The sequence below is a fragment of the Musca domestica genome, unplaced genomic scaffold (genome assembly GCF_030504385.1).
Source record: "Musca domestica strain aabys unplaced genomic scaffold, Musca_domestica.polishedcontigs.V.1.1 1, whole genome shotgun sequence".
Taxonomy (NCBI): Eukaryota; Metazoa; Arthropoda; class Insecta; order Diptera; family Muscidae; genus Musca; species Musca domestica.
Window position 1 is genome coordinate 5,945,922 of NW_026712114.1, and position 21,213 is coordinate 5,967,134.

The following is a 21,213-nucleotide window of genomic DNA, read 5'->3' on the forward strand; positions in this document are numbered from 1 at the left end:
TCGTCGTCTGACGCTTGCTGGTCTATAGCCTTCGTCATTAGTTGGTTGCCCTGTGTGTACTTCATATATGTATAGCATGTGAAATAGAGCCTCCCCACCCCTCCCATAATATGATATAGAAAAGCTTGAAAAGTGCAAGTATAATTTATGGACAAAACCCATGAATGAATGTATGTAGTTGCGTCCATATGTGCTGCGCCTCTCAAAAGCCAAAATGGTCAGCGCAAATGTAAATGACACTAATAGAAACCCGTCCGTGTTGAAGAATAAATGAATGAATGACAGAAATACACACAGTATGTAGGTCTAAACTCCATATGAATAGACGGTCGACAAGCCAGCCAGCCAGCCAATCAGCCGGCTATGGCGAGTTGCTGCAAACCCAAGTGACTTTGAGCCACAACATTGTTTTTCGTTTGCAAAATTTATTACCACAATTTATTTTTTTTATTTTTTTGTGTCTTAATAATAACAATTATAATTTTTTGCATTTACTTGGTACTAGTCGTCCACCCACACACACACACAGCCAAAACGTTTTCATAGAATGTTGTTATATTTTTTTTTTCGTGAACTGAACTTGATAATTTCCGTATATATGCGATGGTGCAAAAAGATCAGCGGTTCTATAAATATCGCCTCTATCTCTCTTGTGAGCGTTGGGGTGTGTGTACGTTTGTTCGTTAATTCACATTCCTTTAGGAAGTGTCATAAATTCTCACCCGACTTTTGTTGTGCAAGTTCTGTTCTTTTCCAGACAACCCACCTGTCTCTCTATCTTTGTATTATTTCTACATTTTGGCGATCGTTATGTTTTCGTTTTTTTTCTGGTTTTTTGTTTGTCTTGCTATTGATATCGTTTTCCTTGAGCTATATTTTCTTTACAGAATCAACAATAAATGGACTAAAAATATTATAATTATAACAATAAACAATGGAAAAACACAAAGATATATAGATAGGGGAGAGGGAGGTACCTACCTACCATATGTTTATATATAAAATATTATTGAATTTATTTCATTGATAAAAAAAATATTGTTGTTAAAGAGTGACGACGCCACCCCCAACCACACACCACCAAGTGGTTCTGAGTTTCAATTTCAATGCAATACTGATGATATTATTCATTAATGCGATTAGTAGATGGGATTTTGTTGTGCCATGGTGGCTAGATTTTAGATATTTTGGAAGGAAATTGCAAGAACTAATTTCAGAACACTCAATATTTATCTTGTGTGCTAAGAATATGTGATGACTTCTGGGGAATAATTTGGAAAATGTTATCAGTAGCTCTAGAGAACTAGATATGTGATAGATGGAATCTAAAGGTGTATTTTTAAATAATATTTTTGAATTTATTTTATTGATAAAATACTGTTGTAGAATAACGAAAAGCAACTCAAACAATTTATTCTGAATAACAATATCACTCCCATACACCTGAAAATGTTGTTCCAGCTGATGGAATTTTGTTGTACCAATGGGGCTGGGTTCAGTACATCCATACCCAAACAACGAAATTCTTTAAAGGTGGACAATCGAAATTTATGCGGCATGATATAAATATGGGAACTAGCCAAGCTTAAGTGCCCCATAGACGATTATTTTAAAAATGTATCAGAGGCAGATATGTACCCGAAAGTTTGCAGGTATACAGAGTGAGATAAAAAACTGCAACAAAATCAAACGCCATAATTTTTAAATTTTTTTAATTTTATTAAATGGACGCAAAAAATGTCGGAAATCGCATCAAATTTTAGAATAAGTTTAGATTTGCTCGAATTGGTCAACTTTGGCACGAATTATGGCCTTCAAACGGCCAATGAAACCGTCACACGCAATATTAGGTGCTTTGCGGTATTTTGGCCCATTCCCGGCGAAGCGCTTACTTGAGGTGATCAACACTTTGGGTATTTTTTAGTGCCAACATTGCTTTCCAAAATACTCCAGACATAATAGTCCAACGGATTGGTATCCGGGGGTTTTGGTGGCAATTGTGCGCTGGAAATGAAGGGAGGAATCTCATTTTGTAGCAATTTTTGGGTGGCGCGTGCTGAGTGCGATCGTGCTGAGTCCCGTTGGAAATGTTTGTGTGGCCAAGGCTTTAATACACCCTCATACATACATTTTCGCGATAATATTGGGCATTTATTCTGATGCCACGGTCGATTAATACGAGCGGAGAGCGACCTTCGGCTGTTATGGCGGCCCACAACATCACCATAGCCGGCGCTTGAGTTCTGGTGGCCAACCGAAGTCGGTGCACATTATCAGCTGACCTCTTTGGCAAGTAAACACGATCATTTTATTTGTTTACCAACTGCTGGACAACGAATGTTTCCTCATCGAAGAAAACCAAATTCGGCAGTTCACCACTTTCGGCCAATCGAAGCAACTCTTTAGCTCTTTTTTAGTCTTGAATCCAATAAAATGAAAGCAGTCTGAATTTGGTTGCAGTTTTTTCATCTCACCATGTATATCATTTGATACGGCCAGAACGTGCCTCATCGACGGTTTTAGACCCTAGGTCTCTTTGGACCAAATCCGTTTCAGGACATTAGGAGTCGATCTCTCGATGTTCGTCGGTCTGTCTGACTGACTGGCTCGCACGGTAATTCTCGAAGGAAGCATCCGATTTGATCCAAACTTGGTACATCGTAATATTATTGTCAAACTTATATCGAGTTCGGAGATGGGCAATATCGGCCCACTCCTTCTGGTACCTCACCCACAAAAATTTCAACATTTTCAAATAATTTACTGCACAGAAAGTGAAAAGATTATTCGATTTTACTCCAACTTTGTATATCGTAATATTCGCGTCGGTGCTAGGCCAGGTGTGAAAATGGACAATATCGGTCCACTCCATCAAGTACCTCCTCTACAATAGGTCAAAATTTTGAAAAATTATAACTCTGATAAAATGTGACGTGAGAGTCGGTTTGTTTTCAAATTACACAAATCACAATTTTTTTATTAGCCCAAGGCCTGGTTTGAAGATGGTCCACAACTTCTGGTACCTCCCCCACAAAGGATTAACATTTTGAATGCTCATGAAGCTCATAAAACACGAACTTAACATACAATTCCATTTAAACTTGGCACATCTCAATATTTCCATCAATACTAGATAGGTTATAAGTATGGTAGAGATCGGACCATTCCTTCTGGTACCTCCACCACAAAGGGTCAAAGTTTAAAATAACAAAAACGATAATAAAATCCAAAATAAGCATCTGGTTCTCTTCAAACTAAAGACATCACAATATTTTTATTAACCCAAGGTCTAGTGTGAAGATGAGATATATTGGTCCACTCTTCTGGTACCTGCCGCAAAAAAGGTTCAAAATTTTGATTATCCATAAAACGCGAAAATAACGTCCGATTCCATTTAGACTTGGTACATTTCAATATTTCCATTAACACAAAATCTCTCTCTGGTAGAGATCGGGCCATTTCTTCGGGTACCTACTCTACATAGGGTTCCAGATTTTGAAAAACAAAACGTTCAAAGAAATCGAAATAAGCATCTAACTCTCTTCAAATTTCACACACACAGCATTTGTGCTAACGCAAGATCTGTTTTGAAGATTTCCAATACTTATATCTGCCATAACATACGAAACAAGTCGGCAATTCTTTACAACTTGCTATATCTAAATATTTCTCTTAACCAGAAATCTGCTATGAATTTCCTATAAAATTGGATATAAATGTTCGATTTCCTTCAAAATTTTGCACAAGCCAATATTTTTATCTGTATTTGATGAAGTATGAAAATAGTATACTTTGATCCGCTATATCGGCTTCCTCAAGCATATTTCCACATTTTCCAAATATTTGCAAATATCTCATAAAAAGTATAGGATGCAGTCGATATAGTCCAAATCTGGCACGTTGTAATACTTATATTAGTCTTAGGTCAGATACGAATTGGTCAATATTGGCCAATTGCTTTGGAACCTCCCCCACAAAAGAGTCAACAGTTTGAATAATCATAACTCAAGGCTGAGGGGTATACATCTGTCGGCAAAATCGACTGATACTGAAAGGTTCCGGACAATTCGTTTTCAGTAGGAAGAAATTATTCTACTATCATTACTCCGACAGAGTTGCACTACCAAACCAAGCAAATACACTCCTGGTGGTAGTTGAGAGTTAATTGTCATTTGTCTTCGCAAATTTTAGATCCTACTCTTGTGTTGATGATATACATTCAATGTTTTTCTCTTCATACTTTAAAAACCTACCACACTCATTTGAGGCCTGAGACCAACTCCATGAATAGTCTAAATCGTTTATCTGCTCCTAGTACCTTCACCACAACTGCCAATCAGGGGTCCTAGAAGAAACAGATATATTTTGCCACATACGTTTTTAAATCAAGTTCCCTACTTCTCCAAAGTTGGCAATTGCCATTTTTTGCATTATTTTTGCCGCCTACTGTCAATTACAATCTTTTTTATTATTGACTACTTTATCTTTGTATGCGCCGTAGCATTACGACGTCCCATTGCAAATCTTAGTAGGTCACAATTGTCGGCCGTATGTGTGTCTGTCTGTCTATCGAAAGAATTACGATCAATTGTCTCCACTTAGTGGGGGATAAAACAAGTGATTTCTCTGCCATTGTAGATTTCTTTTGATTTACTTAGGCCTAAGCTGCAAAGTCGAGAATCAATACAGAAAATAGCCTACACTTTGAGATATTGTTAAATAATTATTAACATATGTTTTTATTGATCTATAACGTTAAAAATAGGGCAAATAATTATAGGATAATAGCTCATACCTTATAAACACATTTTAATCAATTCAGTCGGAAAAAGTGGACACAGAAGAAAAAATGCGACTAAAGTTAAAAAAAAAAAAAAATAAAATAATTTCCTTAAAAACATATTTTAGATGAGAAAGAAATTTTTTGGATCACTTCGAGAAGGACGTTTTTAGGATCGTCATCGTATAGCATGATCCTGATTTCATCGATATGATTTATGTTCCTCAGAAAGCCCCTCTTTAATATATGAATGAAATATGAACCGATTGCAACTCCAGCATTGCCTATCCCTTTAAAAATAAGTAGTCCCTCGGCTACTGAAGCAGAATTTAAAGCTAATCAAGGAAATTTAAAAAAACAAAGAAAAATCTCAAATTTTGTATCCGAAACAATAAAGAATGAAAGAATTGTCAAACTGATCAGACCAATTAGGATGCGACTAAAACATGCTGCATTTCAAGTTATTAACTGCCCAAAATACATTTTCAGGAATTTTTCCGTTTCTAACAGTTCTTTACTGTGACGATATAATTTTTTTTCTTCCGGAGCCAAAATATTCGGTAAAACGTCCAGTACTGGTGACATTGTGATGTCCTTGTTGCACATGAATTTTTATAGAGCATTTTTTAAGAGCCATAGGAAAGATTAAAAGAACTCATGAAATTTTTATCGGTCCATATACAGGGTGAGATGAAAATATTGCAACCAATTTCAGACTGCTGTCACTTCTAAGCCACTCGTCCGACAGCTGTTAAAATTATTTCGCTGACAGCTCATTATATTGTTTACAACCGTCACACGGTGCCCGGATGTTGCTCTGCGGTATTTTGGCCCATTCCCGGCGAAGCGCTTGCTTGAGGTGATCGACACTTTGGTATTTTTTAGTGCCAACCTTGCTTTCCAAAAGACTCCAGACACAATAGTCCAACGGGGATTGGCATCCGGAGATTTTGGTGGCCATTGTGCGCTGGAAATGAATCGAGGAACCTCAATTTGTAACCATTCTTGGGTGGCGCATGCTGAGTGCTATGGTGCTGAGTCCTGTTGGAATGTCCAAGGTCTGCGGCCAAAATGTTTGTGTGCCCAAGGCTTTAATTCACCCTCCATAATATTTTCGCGATAACATTCGGTATTTATTCTGTTGCCACGTTCGATTAATACGAGCGGAGAGCGACCATCGGCTGTTATGGCGGCCCACACCATTACCATGGCCGGCGCTTGGCGTTCTGATGGCCAACCGAAAGAGCACATCTTCAGCTGACCCCTTTGACAAGTAAACACGATCATCTTGTTTGTGTACAAACTGCTGGACAACGAATGTTTTCTCATCGGAGAAAACCAAATTCGACAGTTCGGCCAAGCGAAGCAACTCTTTAGCTCTTTTGAGTCTATTTTCTTTCTGTTGCGGTGTAAGTTTTTTCACTTTTTGGAATGTCAATGGCTTTACCCCGAGCTCATTTTTCAATATTTGCTGGATGGAATATTGCAATATGTTCTGCTCACAAGCCATTTTTCGGCCACTGCGACGCTGGTTTCGATCAAGTCGCTTCTTTACTTTTCGAACCATTTCTGTTGATGTTGGTGTTTTCTTTCGTCCACTTCCTTGACGTCGCTACCAATATCACGGAGACGAGCGATGGTATGAGACACAAAAAATGTATTCACAATTAAATGCTGGAGTGCTCTAACGATAGCCACTTGTGGTTTCCAGCCAATTATAAAGAAATCACACTATCACGCTTGAGTTCCATCACGAATAACTTTTTTTCTGGAACTTTCTCACCGCAAATTGTTTAAAGAAAAATTATAAATACCCAAATCTATAATAAATTCCATGATTTGCTTGCAAATCGGATGTTCTTGAAATATAGAATGTCTCTTTCATGACTCCATGTGGACTACTTCAAAAGAAGCAGAGACAGAACTACTTCACTCTGAGGAATTTTTTTTTTTTTCAGTTTTATTGCCGGGTATTTAGGTTAGATTAGGTTAAAGGACGCGCGTTACTTTGTGGTAACGGCTCCATTCGGAGTCCAGACCCATTATCCTAAGTTTGAAAACTTGATCCACACTTTGTACATCGTAATATTATTGTCAAACTTAGATCGAGTTCGCAGATGGGCAATATCGATCCACTCCTTTTGGTATCCCCAACACAAAATGTCAATATTTTCAAGGAAAATAATTTACTGCACAGAAAGAGGAAGAATTATAGGCTTTTGCTCCAACTTTGCAAATCCTAAGATTTGCATCTGTGCAAAAATGGACAATATCGGTCCACTGCGATAAAATGTGATGTGAGTGCCTGGTTGTCTTCAAATTGCACACATCACGATATTTTTATTAACCCAGGGGCTGGTGTGAAGATGGAATATATCGGCCACTACTTCTGGTACCTCCCCCACAAAGGGTAAAATTTTTTGAATATTCATGAAGCTCACAAACACGAAATTAACATCCGATTCCATTCAGACTTGGCACATCTGAATATTTCTATCAACACAAGATCTGTTACAAATACGGTAGAGATAGGGCCATTTCTTCTTGTACCTACCCCATAAAATTTTAAAAAACAAAACGCTCAAAGAAGTCGAAATAAGAATCTAAATCCATCCATCCATCCAACTCCTCAAATTTCACAAACATTTCTGCTAACACAAGATCTGTTGTGAAGATGATATATATCCGCGAACCCCTTCTGGTACCTCACCCACAAAGCGTCACAATTTCCAATACTTATATTTGTCATACCTTGCGAAACAAGTCGGCGTTTCTTTACAACTTCCTGTGTCTAAATATTTCACTTAACCAGAAATCTGATATGAATATGTAATTTATCGGAATTTATAATTTCGCATAAAACTGGATATAAATGTTCGATTTCCTTCAAATTTTACACATACCAATATTTTTTATTCTGCATTAGCATATTACATCAAGCATATTTCCACATTTTCCAAAATTTGGCACATATCTCATGTAAAGTGCAGGAAGTAGACGATATAGTCCATATCTAGCACGTTGTAATATTTTTATCAGTCTTAGGTCACATACGAATTGGTCAATATTGGCCAACTGCTTCGGAACCTCCCCCATAAAGAATCAACAGTTTGAATAATCATAACTCAAGGCTGGGGGTATACATCTGTCGGCAAAACCGACTGATACTATTTTATTTGTCCCACCAAATTTTGTATTGCGATCCGAGATGGCCAACTGCGACTCAAAGTTTTTCACCATTTTATGTAGTGAATTTTAATCATTTTTTTCAAAATTTTTATTTGAAGCGTGTATTGTTCCATTTGTATACCCTCCACCCTAGTATGGAGGGTATATTAACTTTGTCATTCCGTTTGTAACTCCTCGAAATATACATTTTCGACCCCACAAAATACATATGTTCTTGATCAGCATAAAATTCTATGTCGATTTAGCGATGTCCGTCCGTCTGTGGAAATCACTCAAGCTTCCGAACGAAATGAAGTAATTTGATAAAAATTTACTCAAATGTGTATTATGTCTGCAGGACTTTTGGTATTGAAAATTGTCCACGCCTTCGTATAGCCCCCATATAACGGTACCTCCTGATATTCGGTATTTTGATGATTTTAGCGACATTATTTACCGGAATTGTTTCAAATTTGGCATTTGAAGTTCGTAATAGATACTACAGCCTAAGACAGAAAATGAGCCATGTAGGTCCACATCTTCGTATAGCCCCCATATAACGGTACCTCCGGATATTCGGTATTTTGATGATTTTAGCGTCATTATTCACCGGAGTAGTTTCAAATTTCGTATTTAGAGTTCGTAATGGATACTACAGCCTATGACAGAAAATTGTCTGTGCAGGTCCACGTCTTCGTATATCCCCCATATAACGGTACCTCCCGATATGCGGTATTTTGATGATTTTAGCGACATTATTTACCGGAATTGTTTTAAAATTCGTATCTTAAATTTTGTAATGGATACTACAACCTAAGACAGAAAATGGGCCATGTAGGTCCACGTCTTCGTATAGCCCCCATATAACGGTACCTCCCTATATTCGATATTTTGACGATTTTACCGACATTATTCACCGGAGTAGTTTCAAATTACATATTTAGAGTTCGTAATATGAACTACAGTCTGTGACAGAAAATTGTCTATGCAGCTCCGATATAACGATACATCCCTATATATTCACACTTTATTTCACGTTTCGAATTTGAATATGGTAATGGCTTATCGTAGAGACCCCAATATAACGGCTATATTTGGTATTTTTAAGATTTCAACAGAATTTTTAACGGATTTTAGTTTTTGAAAATTTCCAAATTAGTTCCAAATGGTAGAGGGTATTCAAAGTTCGGCCCTGTTTTTTATCTTGTTATTAATGACATCGTTTCGACTGGTCCAATGTGCTGCGTAACTGTTACCACCTCTTGCGATCTATAGCATGATATTTATGATATGATATTCACATACTGCATAAAATACTAGAGTGAAATTCAGTAGAAATCGATCCACACCACCCATCGTGTTCCTTCTGATTTCAAATTTAAACGGCACTTTAGCTGTTATATGTTTTACACACATTCCGAATATAAATTTAACTTTGTTACGTCTGGCTCTGGTAAACATTTTTGTTCCGTAGACGTTCTTTTTGACGAATGCTGAATATGAAATTTCCATCCATTCCGCAATGCACTCAAAATCTAAAAATATAAATTAAGAATAATTTAAAAATAATTTAAAAAATTGAAAACTTCCTCAATTATTGGTAGCTCTTCCTCTGAAAAATACATTGGGTTTAAGTCTTCTCCAAGCTATGCCGGTTTTGATGTTATCTTACAAAACATCCATTGGTTCTATTTTTCAATGAAATTAAGAAACAATGTTAAAACCCATCTAAATTTTCACAAATGTCCCTGTATCAAATGCTTCAAATACTTGATTTCCATTCCAGAAAGTAGGCTTCCATTGTTGAAATATCGTTCGGTAATCCATTGGGGATCAACAAATTTCATCAAAGCTGTGAATTTTTCTGAAACTGAATTAATACCGATTTTCATTTTAAGTTTATTTCCAATACCTTTGAAGGCGTGGGCCTAAGTCATTTGGTTTATAACTCCAATAGGACCCTTTTTCTTTTGGTAACTTATAATTCTATTAGGACGTCCATGTGTGGTGGAGTACAGCACAATAGCGTATTTTTTCAAGTTTCCAACATCCACTTGACTCGGTAGTCATTGTCATTCACACTTCTATCATTTTTTTTTAAACAAAACACACTTTGTTTTATTCGTTAATGTTTATTTTTGCTCTGTGTGTTCCTCCATACAAGTTGCATTTAATCATCGCCGTATTTTTGCTTATGTTCGTTCTGACGCGTTTGCCTTATGGGTATTCAAAACAGCGACAGCAACAGCAGAGCAGCAGCAGTACGGAGACAAAAACGTAACAACGTCGTTAACAACTAACTAACAACGACGACGAATAATAAATATGCCTACATACATCTGTAGATGCCTACTTCATTAACAGAATACAGCTGTTGATAGCCCGGTAGATTCCCACAGCACGGCACGGCAACGTACAGCGGCGCGGCGCGGTGCGGTGGCGACGAAGACAATGACAACGGACGACTACGCTAGCCGAACACCACACGGCGGCATAAAATTGAATTTTGTTATTTTAGTACGTACGTCTTGTCGTCGTCGTTCTGTTTCTTCTGTTCATTCGTTCTTTCATTTCTTCTTCTTTTTCTCCATTTGTTGTATATTTTCATTTCTTATGTGTTTATGTTTCGTGCTTTTCTCGCCATGTCTTCTCTCTGTCTTACCACCACTTAATAATAATGTTCTTGACGTTTACTTTTGCACAAATTATACATATATTTCCATTTTGATTCTTGTTTTCATTTTTGTTTTTATGTAGGTATTTGGCATTAATTCATTCACTCGTATATTCTTCCTTCTTTTATTTGTGTGTTTTATTTTCCCATGTATTCTTGCCGTAATTTTCAAAACTATTCACGAGATTTATTTTTTTCTTAGGTTTTGTTGTTTTTTGCCTATTTTGTCATTCGTTTGTTCTTCTGGTGGTTCGTCCTCTCTTCGGTTTTAATGTGCAACCTCTCTCTTCTCTATCTCTTCTTGGCATGCTCTCGTGAGGGATTTTCTTATTGGGGGGCTAATATGGGAGATTTGATTAGAGGAAATGTTGCCAATTTACTGTGATTCAAAAATCGCAAAATAAAACCTTTTAAATCCTCGAATTTTATTTTTGGGCCAAATGATGCCAAATGATGGGTACCGTTGAAAAATCGCAGAAACAAATGTTGTCAGGTGTTTGGGGTTGCCAATGCAGTTTAAAATGTAATCTATTGTTTACATAGTCCTCATAATTATAAGGTGGCAATAGAAGTGTGGAAGTTTTATTGTTTGCTCATTGTTGTTTAAAATTGAATTAATTAAATTTTAATTATATATTTGGAAATTCAGCTGCGTTTATAAGCTTTTGCCAAGGACTGACCTCATAAAATGTTTTTTTAGAGCCCATTTCTTTATTGCTTTACTTCTCAGGCCGATGACTAAAGCGGGGTAAAAAAAACTCATGTCTTTGGGCTTGAAATATGTTGTACATCGGAGTTTATTAAATAAAAATAAATATTTTTCTTATTAAATAAAAAATAAATGTTAAATTTCCCGATTTTAAAAGAGTTATATTATTGAAAGCTAGAACTAAGCATGTGGCGAAAGTATAAACTTCTTGGATCGTGGACCCAACCACCGTGGGTTGACGTTCAATATAGCCTTACATTTAAAAAAAACATGGACTTTTTGGTATCTTTTCAATTTCAACCCAGTCTTGGAATTTGATTTCCATTTTATATCCATTATTGAGAATAAAACTTCTTATTTGCTATAAATACTTAGCGACTACTATTGCATTTAAATAATAATTTGAGGAAGATTCTGTTGAAAAATTTTTTTTGCCAAAAAACACTAAATTCCCTAAACAAGTGGTGAGAATTATTAAAATATCGGAAGTACCAATCCGAACCAAATTCTTACTTTTAATACCAGAATTTTAGACAATTCCATTTTAAATATTTGGCAAACATTTTGAAAAAAAATATTTGTATAGCCCGAAAAAGGGGACAAAAAGTGGTCAATTTTTTACCAGTTTTTTTTGCAGTGTTCGGAAATTGAATTCCACTTTGGATCCATTATTACGAGTAAAACTTCTTAACAATTTGAGGATGATTCTGTGGAAAATTTTGCAAAAAAACACTAAATTCCGTTCAAAAAATATAATTCCATTTTAAAAATTTGTATACAATTTTTCAAAAAAAAAAAATATTTGTATAGCCCGAAATATGGGAGTTAGCTAGACAAATTTTTTGCCCGAGGGAATTGGTTTTTTATTACAAACTTTAAATACATAATTCCAGGTAATTCCATTTGAAAATATAATCCAAAAATACATAAAATTGAGAAAAATTCGTAAAATCTTTCCATTTGAATTGATAATGCGGTCTATTTAAGTGAGCCCGATTTTTTTGAGGTAAAAAAAGTGGATCTTTGGCCAAATTTCCAAAAGCCCATTCACCAAAAATTCTCCATTGCGGTAGGACCTTTCAGAATCACGTTGTTAAGTAACAGAGATCCAATTCATTGACTGGTCGATAAAGTTGCGATATTTTCTTTATTTCGCACTCAACGTAAGCGTGATGCTGGGTTAGTATTTAACAATGTAAATTTGGTTCGAAATTTAGTCACAATAACTCCAATAGCCGCGAAAAAATCTCCTTTTTGTTTTTTTTTTTCAATTTAACGTCCAAAATTGATATGAAAATTGATTTTAGACTAACCTTGTCAAAGGACAAAATATTCTACACAAATATAAATTAATATAATAAAGTTAAAGTTTTTGTTAAAATGGCATACGACATTTTTATGTAAAAATTATTATTTTTTTTTATTTTTTGACAGTTAATGTTTCCAAATCGATTCCAAATCTCCCAACTAACTTCATTTTATTAGCGTGGTGCTAAAAGGAATAATATTCCAGATCAAATTTCATTGTGAGTCTCGGACGAAATGAACTCTGTAACCAAAGTATACAGCATCTCTAACAGTTCTTATTTTTGTTTATATTCTAAAATTTTTAATAAGATTTTTAATATTTTGGACAAATACTGATACATCTACCTGTATATTTGTACCATGTCACATCTGTTAACATTTTTTGTTTTTATTTCCTCTTTAAATCTTTGTTTTACAAATTCCTCCTTCATATTTCCAATGTTTACCTTTATTTGTGGCTGCAGTCGTCAATATGGCAACACGATTTGCCAATTCTCAACACTCTCTCCCATGTTCTGTTCTCGCTCTCTGCAAATCATTTGTTTGTCAAATAAATGACAACACTGCGAAGGAATGTTTGGTGGTAGAGCCAGCCATTGTGGTTAACACATATTACCGCTATTTAAACTTTTTAATTAAAAAGAAAAGAAAGAAAATTCTGTTACATTTTATTTAAGTAAAGTTATGGTCAATTTGCCACTCACAAATGTTTTTCTTTATTTGTTATTTTTTTCTTCAGCAAAAGATTAGCTCTTTAATTCTCTGTTATGTTTTTGCAATGTGGTCCAAATGAGTGAGTGAGTGTGGTGTGATAATAACGAAGGTGGTGGTGTTGGTGGGTCGGCTGGTCGTTCGTTCGATTGGTGTATTATTAAAAATACGACAAATACAACAGTAGCAGCAGCTGCTGCCGTTAATGATTGTTGTTGGTTAGTTGGGGGGCTTTTTGTTGTGGGTTCTTTTACTGCTAACAAGAAAAATGAAATGAAAAAAAAAAAAAAAAAAAAAAAACAAGCAGGCACACAAAAAGGAGACATCAGAAAAATAGGAACACGAAAAAGTAAAAGAAATCCCAAAACGTAACAGAAACGAGTACCAGGCCAGTTGCCCCAGCTGCTAGTTTCTGCTGCAGAGATGTCAACGTCGTTTGTTCAAGTGACGAAGGCAAAAACACGAAGCTCCATTTGGGGGACAGATAGAGATAGAGAAAGAGAGAGAGAGAGAATTTGAAAATAAGAGCCAAGAGAGACTGTGTTAAATGTGTGAGTTAAGGCAAAATAGTGTGTGGAGAGAGAAATGGATGGTGAGAGAAATATTTAGAGAATAACTTTGTTGTTTAACTCAGGTGTTTGCTAAAGGGGGGAAATGGGTGGTAGTGTTTCTTCTCTTCTTCGCATATATTTGTGCATGGAGAGCAGATGAAGTAACACAACACATTTAGTGTGTGCTGTTACATTTGATTCTATGAACCAGACCAGACCATCATCGCTGTTTTGGGAGCAGACAATTTTTAGTTGCTCAGACGCAGTACGCCGTCGTCGTCACAATCGCCACCGTCGTCGTCGTCGTGGTCGCAAATGTGTAAGAGTATCCGAAAAATATAAAGTATTTGTGTTCTCCTCCGTTACGGACGGTATGCCGTTTTGTGGTGTAGAAAAAAATATATAGAAGGAGGAAGGAAAGAAAACTTGTCCATACTCAACCGAGAAAAGAAAAGGAATTATTTAAAATATAATTTAAAAAATAAAAGAAAAGTGGAAAATAAAAGAATGGTTTTCATTATTTAAGAATTGAAAAAAAGATTCAATTATTTAACGTTTTTTTTTTTTTTTTTTTTGTGTTTCTCCTGTGGCCAGCAGCCGCAGCAAATTACGTGCGTGCGTTTGTGTCCGTCCGTCCGTTGTGTTTCATCGTGCTGTTTTGTGCTAAAATATGTGAATATTTTTTCAATGAACACAGATTTTCGAAATACACCAGAGTCGTCTCGGCGGTCGGTACGTCCGTTCGTCACCACCACCTCCCCTCTAACGCCGCCATCTCTCCTCGCTGGCCAATATGTGAAAAAATGTAGAAAAATAATTTGAGTACAATAAGAAGAAAGCAAAAACGAAGAAAGAAAGAATGAAAAAATAATAAAGAAAACGGATGACAACCACGAAGAAAGAAAAGAAAATAAGGTGATGATAAAGAAGAAGTAGAAGTTGAAAAAAATACAATATTTTTTAATTCAGTTCAAGAAGCCAAGTGCGGTGTAGTTGTGAGAAAAAAAGTGAAAATCAGGCGTGATCTCGGCACAACCATCATTGTTTTTTTCAAACAAATTGTTGTGGCACCTACCTACGTTTTGTTATTATTTTTAGAAAACTATTGATTTTTGTTTGTCGCATTGTCAGGTACGTGTCTAAACGTGTCCATGCACAACAGCCAGTAGTAGTTAGTTAGTAAATAGTGTAACAACCATATAGTGTGTGAATTGTGTGTAGTGCAGCAGCCAGCTAGCTTGTGTGTTGTACGCGCTCTGCTTACTTAACAGAGAAGAATTTAAAAATAAGTGTAAGCCAAAGGAATATCCAAAGCAAGCTATGTGTGTACCAAAGTGTGCTGGTGGTGCTGCTGTAGAATTTTGTGTGTGCCTCTTTTTTTTACTACGAAACGACGAAACAACCGCAGCAAAAATCTACCAGCCAACCAACAACACAATTCAACGCAATATTTTGCCGCAGCAGCAGCAGAAGTACCAGCAGCAACAACAACAAAACACCAACAGCAACACTATTACTCGGATATAACCAGCCGCCAACAACCATCCAACCAACCGACCATTGTCGGAGACTACCACAAAAAACCAACAACAATATCAACTAACCAAATAACTATTTACTCTCTTTTCTCTTGAAGCTGAACAAGAAATGTCATCTTCGCTCCCCCTCCTCATCATCGTCATCGTGTATGAGTTTTGAGAGCATGTTTGTTTTAAGTGATGCCAACTATTTTTGGTGGGAAAAATCGCAAAGATTTAATTAAAATACATGCAATTTCTGTTTCTAATGTATCATAAAATACCGGGAGAGATAAAAAAAACTGCAACAAAGTCAAACGCCATAATTTTACATTTTTTTATACCCTACACCACAAGGTGGTCAGGGTATTATGTCTTTGTGCATTTGTTTGTAACAGGCAAAAGGAAACGAGATGGACCCATAGTTCCTTTTGATGATCTGCATAGAATCACTTTCTGAGTTGATTTATGCATGTCAGTCCGTCTGTTCGTCCGTCCGTCCATTCGTCCGTCTGTCCATGTATTCTTGTGAACAAAATGCAGGTCGCATTTATTATTCGATTGAGATGAAATTTTCCAAACAACATTTGTTTGGCCCAAGGACGAACCCTATTGAAATTGGAGATAATCGGTAAAAATTTAGATATAGCTCCCATATATATCTTCGTCCGATTTGCCTTTTATTGTGCACCAAACGTGTAATATCAGCCCGAATAGTATGGAATTTTGCACATACAACCAAATTAGGCGTGAAAATAAGTGTGCCAAATTTGATCGAAATCGGTTCAGATATAGCTCCCATATATGTTGTTCATCCGATTTGTTATTTTTGTCCTCCGCAGCCGTAATATGCACTCTGTAACAACAATATTTGGGGAAATATATCAAATGCAGCTCAGAAATATATTTGCTAAATTTTATCGAGATCGGTTCGGATTTGAATATTTATCTCCCATATATAACTTCGTCCGATTTACCTTTTATTGTGCACCAAACGTCTAATATTTGCCCAAATGCGATGGAATTTGGCACATACGACCGAATTGAGTCTAGAAGGTAGTATGCCAAATATGGTGAAGATCGGTTCAGATATAGCTATAGCTCCCATATATATTGTTCATACGATTTGTTGTATTTTTTACCCACAGCCGTAATATGCACTCCGTAACAACGATATTCAGGGAAATAAATCAAATACATCTCAGAAATATCTTTACTAAATTTTATCGAGATCGGTTCAGATTTGGATATATCTCCCATATATATCTTTATCTGATTTCAAATTAATTTTGCACCAAATCGGCAATACAAGTCCGAATTTAAAAGATACAAATGCTTCGGCATATTTACTACTTTAAATTTTAAATTATAATTATAATCATAGCGTGTATGATTGAATTCTCCCTTAAAAAGCTTTTAATTGTTATGCGCAGCTCTACTAAAAGTGGTGTTGGGTATCATAAAATCGGCCCCGCCCGACTTTAGGACTTTCTTTACTGGTTTATATTTTATTGAATGTAAGCAAAAAATGTCGGAAATAGCATCAAATTTTAGAATAAGATTAGGTTTGTTCGAATTGGTCACCTTTGGCCCGAATTATGCCTCAAACGACCAATGAAACCGTCACACTCTGCCCGAATGTTGCTCTTCGGCATTTTGGTCCATTCCCGGCGAAGCGCTTGCTTGAGGTAATCGACACTTTGGTATTTACTTTCCAAAATTCTCCAGACACAATAGTCCAACGGTTTGTTAGCCGGAGATTTTGCCCTGGAAAAGAAGCGAGGAACCTCATTTTGTAACCATTCTTGGGTGGCGCGTGCTGAGTGCGATGGTGCTGAGTCCTGTTGGAATGTCCAAGGTCTGCGGACAAAATGTTTGCTTGCCCAAGAATATTTTCGCAATAATATTCGGCATTTATTCTGATGCCACGGTCGACTAATACGAGTGGAGAGCGACCATTGGCTGTTATGGCGGCCCACATCATCACCATGGTCGGCGCTTGAGTTCTGGTGGCCAATCGAATCTCGGTTCACATTTTCGGCGCTTGAGTTCTGTTGGCCAATCGAATCTCGGTTCACATTTTCAGCTGACCTCTTTGGCAAGTAAACACGATCATTTTGTTTATTTACAAACTGCTGGACAACGAATGTTTTCTCATCGGAGACGGAGAAAACCAAATTCGACGGTTTACCACTTTCGGCGAAGCAACTCTTTAGCTCTTTTGAGTCTATTTTCTTTCAGTTGCGGTGTAAGTTCTTACATTTTTTGGAATTTCAATGGCTTTAATCTGAGCACATTTTTCAATATTTTCCGAATGGAATATGGAATATTGCGATATATTCAGCTCAACAGACATTTTTCGGCCACTGCGACGCGGGTTACGATCAAGTAGCTTCTTTACTTTTCGAACCATTTCTGCTGATGTTGCTGTTTTCTTCCGTCCACTTCCTTGACGTCGGGCTATGGTACCAGTATCACGGTAAGGAGAAATGGTACGAGACACAAAAAGATTTATTCACATTTAAATGCTGGAGTGCTCTAACGATAGCCACTTGTAGTTTTCCAGCCAAATAAAAGGAAATCACACTATCACGCTTAAATTCCATCACGAATAACTTTTTTTTGTGGAAAATTCTCACCAAAATGCTTTGGTATGCTTGTAAACAATATAATGAGCTGCCACTGCAATAATTTTAATTCTTAAAGGGTGAAGATTACTCACAGGGAGCTCCTTGTGTAGAATTTCAATTTTATTTAAAAATATCGCTAAAATCATCAAAATACCAAATATCGTGAGGTATAGTTATATGGTGGATATACGATATCGTAGACCTGTATGAAGAATTCTCTTACGGACTGTAAAGTACTGGCAAGGAACTCCTTGTGTAGAATTTCAGTCAATTCCATTGAAAATGTGGCTAAAATCATCAAAATACCGAATATCGGGAGGTACCGTAATATGGGGGCTATACGACGACGTGGACCTACATGACTCATTTTTTTGACTTAGGATGTAGTATCCATTACGAACTTCAAATATTAAATTTGAAACAATTCCAGTGAATAATGTCGCTAAAATCATCAAAATACCGAATATCGGGAGTACCGTTATATAGGGGCTATACGATATCGTTAACCGATATAGTCCATCTTTGTACTTGATCTGCCTACAGACAAAAGACAGACCGGCGCAGAATTTTAGCGTCCTATCTTTATTCGTTTTGACTCTAGCGTGATTACAACATACGGACGAACCGTGCTAAATCGTCTTAGAAAAAAAAAACCGATTATTTCTAGTAAAAATAACCTTGGTTAGAAGCAACTTTGCAAATCGTTCTATTTTGAATATAAATAAATCACCGCAAAAAATCGCAAGTTAGCATCACTGTACCCCGTTATCTATAGCTCTCTCATCACAAAAGCACATTAGAAGAAAAATGAACAAGAGATTAGGTAGGAGAGCGAACGGAGAGCGACTGACATTTGAATAATTCCCCGGCATTAGAAATAAACTCATGTTGCAATGAATGATCCCCAAACTCTTGACGGTTTTCTGTGTGTGAAAGTGAAAATTATTAAATAGTTCTTGTGTTTATGATTAATTCATTTGTTGTTTTCTGCTTTCTTTCTTTCTTTTATACTATTTTCTTGGTTATGATGAAAATAAATAGAATAACAACAATGGCTGGCAATAACTAAGTCAGCTAGCCAGCCAGCCAATGGTTGGTGGCATACCGCAATAAATTACGTAGAAAATTTCAATTTCATTTTTATTTTGTGTTGCGTTGTATTTTTTTTTTTTTTTTTTTTTGAAAAATAGTTACGAAAATGAAATGAAAACAAAAAAGAAAAAAAAGACCTGCACTTGACCGCTTGGAAAAAAATGATGATGGAGGTGCTTGGTGGGATGTTTGGGCAGTTAAGACAGATGGAGGAGGGAGGAGGGGTGTTTGTGTTTGAATGGCTGCTTGGTTGGTTTGTCATTCGAACATGTGGGATATATAGTATATAGCTCGGTATTGTTGTTGTTAGTATCAGCCATCGTCATTTTAGAAGCACACAACAATGAACAAACAACAGCAACACACCACCGTCCCCCCAATTCCCTTGGTCACTTTATAAAAATACTTGTGTTTTTTATTTTTGTTTTTATTATAAATATACATGGATAACTATATATACCTATATACTTCATGCCGCCTGCCTCCCGCTTGCGTTTATAAAAATATATATTTTTTATTGTCCATACCTACGTAGGCATCTATAAAAAAAAAAACAAATTATGATGACAACGTCAAGGGGCAACGGCGGCGGTGGAAATATGGGGCGAGTACCCACCTAAGATCTATGATGAGCAATGTGATCATGGAGGTCATTAAATGTGACCTATGGTCACTTAAAATATGACAGGCAAAACACCATTCAATTATGCTTGAGTGCTGCTGCCACCCAACAATAACAGCAGCAACAACAACAATACAATTCTCCTTGTCTGCTCTTTGACATTGTTTTTCTTCTTATTTGTGTGTGTGTGAGTGTTTTTAATGAATAGTAAAATAACAACAAAGAATAAATATTTAAAGACAAAAAAAAAAATATTGGCAAAAAATAACGAAATGAAACAAATTACCTAATCAACAACATCATAGCTGTGCTAGTCATAGAGCGCCAGCAAAAAACCAAAAAAAAAACCATTGGAATCTTCTTCTCTGTATAGCTATAGTATTTTGCACAAACATACATGCCTCAACACTAAGAAGAATACAGGCAAACAACAACAACAACAATGTTGATTACTTATTATTTTTTTTTTTTGTTTTTGTTTTGCCAATGTCCATCATATCTTTCGTGGTGTTTTTTTTTTTTGCTCTTTTTTGTTTGTGGCCAAAATATCCATTTTCTTCTTCTTCTACTTTTGCCAATATACCAACGTAGTTGGGTATTATGACTGACAGACAGACAATTTGTATTCATTGCTCAGTTACTCATTGATATTCGCTCTTCTTCTCTCTCCCTCTCTCCCTCTCTCTTCTCCTTTCTAATGATTGTGAATGAATGTTTTGCTTTTTCTTTTTCGACACCTCTTCTTTAAACATTAAAATGCAATAAACGCAATATGAAATGAACTATAAAATAATTTAAATAATAAATATTTCATAACAAAATTGCTAAAACAAACAAAATTTCAATGGTTTATCGCATTTTGCATTTGTGGGGCTCTCTATCTCACTCTCTCTCTGAATAGTTGTGTTATCGAGTGATGTCAATTTAGAGGTTTTTTTTTCGATAGTTGACGGCAAATGTAAAACATTAAATTTTTAAGGAAATCAACTAAAAAATGTTACGAAATGCGACTAAATTATGGGTCGACACTAAAGATCGGTCGAATATAAAAAATTACAATCAAATTGAGTAAAGAATTGGCCGGAAAACGTAAATGTACATCCAATTTTATGTTGAAGCGTTCTTCAAATCGTAATCAAAAATTGAGATTTTCAAACTATTTATAAATTTCACAGATTTTAAAACACTCTAAATCTAATATAGGCCCCAGGCGACTTTGTATTACAAACTAAAAATTTAAAATCAATTTAACTTACTTTACCAAATCTATAGACCATAAAGGTCCAATTTTCTTGTAGGTAAGAATAGAACTCCAGACAATAACTTTCTTCACCTATTTATCAGAATTCCCGCAACACTACATCATTTATCGTGGTCAAATATAATTTGGTAACATCACTAGCCACTGCCGTTTAAAAATTCTTAAAATTTACCATAAACATGGAATGTAT

At 36.0% G+C, this 21,213-nt stretch overlaps 1 protein-coding gene across 7 annotated transcripts in view; it reads left to right on the top strand.

Moving 5' to 3' along the window:
- The window catches only part of LOC101895846 (serine/threonine-protein phosphatase 2A 56 kDa regulatory subunit epsilon isoform), a 51,840-nt gene that overhangs the window by 1,419 nt on the left and 29,208 nt on the right, over positions 1 to 21,213 (top strand). For 2 of the 7 annotated variants that reach the window (XM_005185443.4, XM_059118229.1), the window contains exon 1: positions 14,447 to 14,816. The exons of the other annotated variants lie outside the window; for them this stretch is intronic. The gene's annotated coding sequence lies outside the window, so the exon portion shown is untranslated. Of the gene's footprint in view, positions 1 to 14,446; positions 14,817 to 21,213 lie in introns of those variants that run through there. 7 annotated transcript variants of the gene reach the window in all.